At 33.6% G+C, this 6170-nt stretch overlaps 1 non-coding gene across 1 annotated transcript; it reads right to left on the bottom strand.

The window, feature by feature from the left end:
* Positions 1–2783: 2783 nt before the first annotated feature.
* On the bottom strand, positions 2784–2891 carry LOC126008452 (U6 spliceosomal RNA). Its single transcript, XR_007495782.1, has one exon. It is a non-coding gene; the product is annotated as a U6 spliceosomal RNA (small nuclear RNA).
* Positions 2892–6170: the final 3279 nt, after the last annotated feature.

The following is a 6170-nucleotide window of genomic DNA, read 5'->3' as shown; positions in this document are numbered from 1 at the left end:
TTAAAATATTTCATTTATTCATTTTATAGATTCCCCCTTTCCTTTTTTTTATTTAAATACTGTGATTACAAGGTTGTTCTTAATAGTTTTTTCGCACAGCTTAGATTGTTCATGATTGAGTTACAGTCATACAATTTACAACAGCTTCACTATTGTACACTTTCTGCCACCTATGTCCCCAGTTTCCATCTCATCCTGCCTGATGCCATCTTCCCTACCGGCTACCTTCTCCCACCTACCACAGGCATAGGCATTTTATTTCTCTCTCTCTTCCTCCTCCTCCTCCTCCTCTTTTTCTTCTTCTCCTCCTCCTTCTCCTCCTTCTCTTCCTCCTCTTCCTCCTCCTCCTTCTCTTCCTCCTCCTCCTCCTCTTCCTCCTCCTCCTCCTCCTCCTCCTCCTTCTCCTCCTCCTCCTCCTTCTCCTCCTCCTCCTCCTTCCTCCTCCTCCTCCTCCTCCTCCTCCTCCTCCTCCTCCTCCTCCTCCTCCTTCTTCTTCTTCTTCTTCTTCTTCTTCTTCTTCTTCTTCTTCTTCTTCTTCTTCTTCTTCTTCTTCTTCTTCTTCTTCTTCTTCTTCTTCTTCTTCCTCTCCCCCTTTTTTGACGCTGTGGTTTGCACTACTGTTAATAAAGGGGTGCCATGCATGCCACTTCATTCCTTTTCAGCACCAAATTTTTGTCCAGAGTGATCAATTTCAACTATAACTTTCATCACTTTCATAGCAGCTCCTTCTGTACTCAACTGCACTCTCCTCTCTTGGTGGAAAGCTTTCGACCATGGACAGGTCCTCCTAATCCTCATGTCTATTGACTCTGGATATCATCCCCACACTGTCATTTATTTTTTCTTATATCCTATAGATGAATGATATCATTCTATGTTTATCCCTCTGACTCATTTAATTTTTATTCTTTTTTAAATTATTTCTTACTCAGCATAATGCTCTCCATGTTCATCCATGTTCGTCCATGTTCATCCATGTATATATAAGCAAATTTTGTGACTTTGTTTTTCTCAATGGCAGCTTAATATTTCATTTTATAGATGTACCACAGTTTCTTTAGCCAGAGAGTATTTATTTTTATCTCACCAGCACTAGTTGGGCATGACCCTTATAAAAAACAAAGTTCATATTAAAAGATAAATTGATTCTGTATTGTCATTACTAGTGAGTTATATTAGATTTTCAAGTAACTTATTACCTATATTTATCTAAAATTTCAAAAATATTGGAGAGAAATTTTTTCAAATATATTATTATTGTTGTTTTCGTTATTGCTATTTAGTTTGGGGATAAGCATAAAGAATATGCTTAAAGAATAAAGAAGATGGAAGCAAATGTTACTATTTTAAAAGTTTTTGGAAATAATAATATACAACACAATAGGGTAATGGCCAAGTCATAGACAAATATGTAAATAAAACAGTAGAGTTCATTTATAATTAGACATTTAAATATAATTAGCTGATTCTATAAGTCATGTTTTGCTATATAAAATTAATGTGAATGATTGTATAAAATGACTATAGACTTTCACATATCAGAAAAATTAAATCAATTATATCATAGACCTAAGCAAAAATGCCAATCATTTGAAATTTTTCACATTTACTAGATGCATTAGCATTTTGGTGGGTTATCTTAAAGACCAGAGATCTCAAGGTATGCCAAAGCAAATTGGCTTGTATGTAGCCACCCTGGGTTCAATCCTTGGCACCACATATGGTTTCTTGAGCCCACCAAAAGTGGTCCCTAAACTCTGACAAGAGTAAGCCCTGACCAACATTGGGTGTGGCTCCTAAGCAAAACAGAATTCTTCTGAAAGTTATTTCTCATTTAGTGCCAATCCCATTGTTTCTTAATAATTGCTCAAATGTAGAACAGAATCTTCTATTACTTTTTTGTAACATCTTTAATACAGATGCAAGCTTGAGTTCTATCTAATGGTCCTGATTTGAAATGTATTTTATGGTCTGTAACACAGGTTTTACTCTACATATCTGTTTCCATGTATTGTCTCATGATCTGCACATCCAGGTTCACTTACTTTCAGTCATCTATTAAATTTTTTTGGGATTTCTGTTACAAATGAATTGGATAGGCTCACTACTTTTAATTTTCTTGTTACTTTATTTTTTAATATTTTCTTTTCAATTCTGACAATGTATTTGTATTCTATTTGAACAATTTTTGTCTTTAACATTCTGCATTTTGATACCTAATTTGAAAATAAGTTGTCATTGCCATCCACTTTTTCTTATTCATTTGAAGTTATTCTCACAACATAACTGCTGCCTTAATTACATAGTTGCATGCTATCTTACATACAATTTAAACATAAAAACTTTAAATGTAGTGGTTCTCTTTTTTTTTTTACCATTTTACTATTTCAGAATCATAGACTTCACAAATGAACTCTAATTTATAACCACATTTTTGAAAATGAGTATGGAATTTTGCTTCTGTTTAACATTTTTAAGTACAAAGCACTAAAGTTTTATACATTTTCAGATATAGCTGAAAGTGAAGTTTTAGTTGAAAGTCCTTCCTCTAATTGATATAGTTCTCACTGTAAATTTAAAGGGCCCAAAGGCACATGGAGACAAAAATTTTGAGTTATTTTACTTGCATTTAAATGTTTTAGAAAGTTAACTACTTGGGGAATGAGAATTTATTTGGTTCAGACTGTAAGTTGGTTTTATTTGGTACAGGGAACTAATTAAGATATGATGCTTGTCGTAGTGCCGGAGTTTGAAATAATTGTGCTTTAATTATATATTTTTTTCAAAATATGGAACACTTCACAAATTTGCGTGTCATCCTTGCGCAGGGGCCATGCTAATCTTCTCTGTATCTTTCCAATTTTAGTATATGTGCTTTAATTCTAAAAGACAAAGAGTCCTTTTGTATCATTTAAGTCAGAAAATTTTGCCATGTATATTTCAAAATTTACTTTTGTAGACTTTTCTCTACTTTTATTAGATTTGTATAATATATTTCTTATTTGTTAACAGTTTAAAAACTACTTTGTAATAGTGAAAAAACTAAATAACAGAACTCTATAAAAATACGTTTTCATAAAAACCACCAATGAATCAATAGACAATTTTTTGGTGTGTATTTTGGGCCACACCCAGTGACGCTCAAGGGTTACTCCTGGCAATCACTCAGAAGTTGCTCCTGGCTTGGGGGACTATCAGGGATGCCAGGGGATTGAACCACGGTCCATCTTAGGCTAGTTCTGGCAAGAACCTTGTACCGCTGCTCCGGTCCCAGACAGTTTTGATTTAAAAGTTTCAAACAAAGCCAACTTTTAGTTGAAATTTTACATGGGTAGAAATAATTTACTCTAATATTTTTTATTATTTTTAATAAATTTAAGTCTTCTATAGTTAATAGTAGACTTTTCATGCAACCCAGTAAATGAATCAACTCTTTAACATCTCTCCCAAGAGTTCAAAATATTGAAAAAAAATTTATGTACACTTTTGTTATTGCAGCATTGATTTTAACTTCAGTGCTTGGAACCAACTCAAAATGTCACTTGTAAATGTGATTAAAATATAATATTATTCAATCATACAGAATGGAATACTACTCAACTACAAGAAGTATGAAATCCAGTAATGCAGTAACTACAAACTGCATTGAACTGCATTGGAGGGGATCATGCTAATTGAAAAAAAAGTGAGTCCAAGAAGGACAAGTAATAATACACAGCAAAAAGGACCTGTGAATATGAGCAATTAGTCTTTGATAAAGGGTCAATAAATATGAATTGAAGCAAGAAAAGCCTTTTCAACAAGTGTTATTGGGGGAATTGGTTAGCTAAAAGCAGAAAAATAAACTCAGAGAAGACTTCTCTTTAACATCATGCACAAAAATCAGCGGGGAGTGCATTCTCTTTGCACATAGCTGACCCAGGTTTGATCCTCAGAGACCTATATAATTCCCTGGGACACTAGGAATAAAGCTTGAATACAGAGCCGGGATTAAGTCCTGTACACCACCTGGAATGGGCCCTCTTCCAAATGTGCTTGTGCCTGCACACACATAAATGCACACATATATATGGTGACATTATTGTAAACATGTTACACCTAAACTATAATTTTAAATGTTTAATCCTAGTGTCATCACCTTTTTTTTGATTTTTGGGTCACATCTGACTGTGGTCAGTCATATAACTCCTGGCTTAGCACAAAGAAATAACTCTTGGCAGGTACAAGGGACCATTTGGGATGCTGGGAATCAAATCCTGGTTGGCCATGGGCAAGGCAAATTACTAACCTGCTGTGCTACCTTTCAGGCCTCCATTGTTGTTGTTTTTTTTATAGTGCTGTACAAAGTTTCTGCACACCACACCATAGAAGAGCCTAATATCCTCAAGAAATGTCCTTATGCAACTTTTAGTCTCCCTCTTCATTTTTCCTTATTCAGCCCCATTGTTAAGTAATCTGAGTTTTGTAAATCAAAGACAATTTTTTGTCATTATTTGATATTGTCTTTTTCCTTGTTTTATTTCTCTGTATATCACTGATAAGTGAAGTCACTAGGTTTTGTCCTTATTATTTTTCACTTAACATAACAAAAGTGATTATCTGTAACTAATGCATTCAATTGTGCTTGTTGGTGAAACTGAAACAATAGCAGAATGTCAAATTTTCATAATAGGAAAATTGTTTTGTCCCATGCTTAATTAGGGAGGCACCTAGACCAATCAGGTGCAAGACTACTATGTAATAGGATAGGTACATAGGGGACCACATATTCTAGCAGCCCTAGGGGTGAGGGAAGAGGATACGGGAGATAGGACAAAAACGGAGGTGTAGGGAGGACAATTTGGTGATGGGAATCCCCCCTGATGTTATGTAAATATTTAACTAAAATATTATTGTCAACAACATGTAAACCACTATGATCAAAATAAAAATTATATTTAAAAAAATATCACAAGTATCAATAGGTAAATAGTAAAATATAATAAAATAATAAACATATAATATAATAAATAATAAATAAATATAATAAAATATTTATTAAACTCTCATAAAGCATATTTCTATAAATATCATTTGTTAACTTAATAATAAAAAAATAAGTCCTTGTATTTATTTAACTTATTTTTAATCTTGCTTGATAGTGACTGCTATATTGACAACTGGTGCAGAAACAGAGTTTGCGTTTACAACTCTGTAAAATTCTGTCAACATGTAATTGTTTATGATTTTAAAATAATTTTACTTTTTTCCCGGTTTTTGAGACAAACCCAGTGACGCTCAGGGGTTACTCCTGGCTACATGCTCAGAAATAGCTCCTGGCGTGGGGAACCATATGGAATGCCTGGGGATGCAACCATGGTTCGTCCCTAGGTCAGCGCGTGCAAGGTAAACTCCCTCAGACCCTAAAATAATTTTACTTTTTATTAATCAAACAAAGTGAAATGAGCACTTTATCACTACAGTTTAAAGCAGAGTGTATATTTAAAATTTTTTCTTACATTGCAAATCCAGAATATAGGAGTCAGCGGACTAAGTGAACCACCTTGAATTTATTATCTTTCTCAAAGAAGAGTGTAATCAGCCAGGTCAAGGTGAATGTGAAACAGATTTGTGACAATATGGAATATTTGAGTTTTATTTTGGCTCTTGGTAATGTAGGAATATTCATTATTTCCTGTCTATGTGAGACACTTTTTGAAATTAAAATGACAATGTATTTATAGATATTCTATAACAAGTTCAAATAAATGATTATAGTGATAAATGCTATTTTATTCTAAGTTTTAATAAATGTGTTTTGATCATCTCTCATATATATTAGTTTCTTAATAATGAACAGCAAGCAAATTTAATCAGGTATTTTTATGTGTGTGCCTAATTAATATGTGATGGAAGAACAGTAGTATGCTTCTTGTAATATATAAGTGCCTTTGCCACTTTTCCAAACATTAATAGCATTTTAATATTTCATAAGGCAAGCTCTAAATTATGAAAAATGAATCTGAACACTATTAATACCCAGTGGGGCACATTAAAGGGGGAGGGGCAACTAAATTACTGTGAAGCTGAGTACTCAACTCTAGAAATTATCATTTCTTACTGATGTTTGTGACTCCAGTGAAGCTCAAGAGAGGGCTCTGCTGTCTAGAAAAACTTGGTAGGTCATGAAT

This window comes from Suncus etruscus, chromosome 4, assembly GCF_024139225.1.
Source record: "Suncus etruscus isolate mSunEtr1 chromosome 4, mSunEtr1.pri.cur, whole genome shotgun sequence".
NCBI classification, from domain to species: Eukaryota; Metazoa; Chordata; class Mammalia; order Eulipotyphla; family Soricidae; genus Suncus; species Suncus etruscus.
The sequence above is the reverse complement of the archived record's forward strand: the minus strand, read 5'-3'. Positions and strand labels throughout refer to the sequence as shown.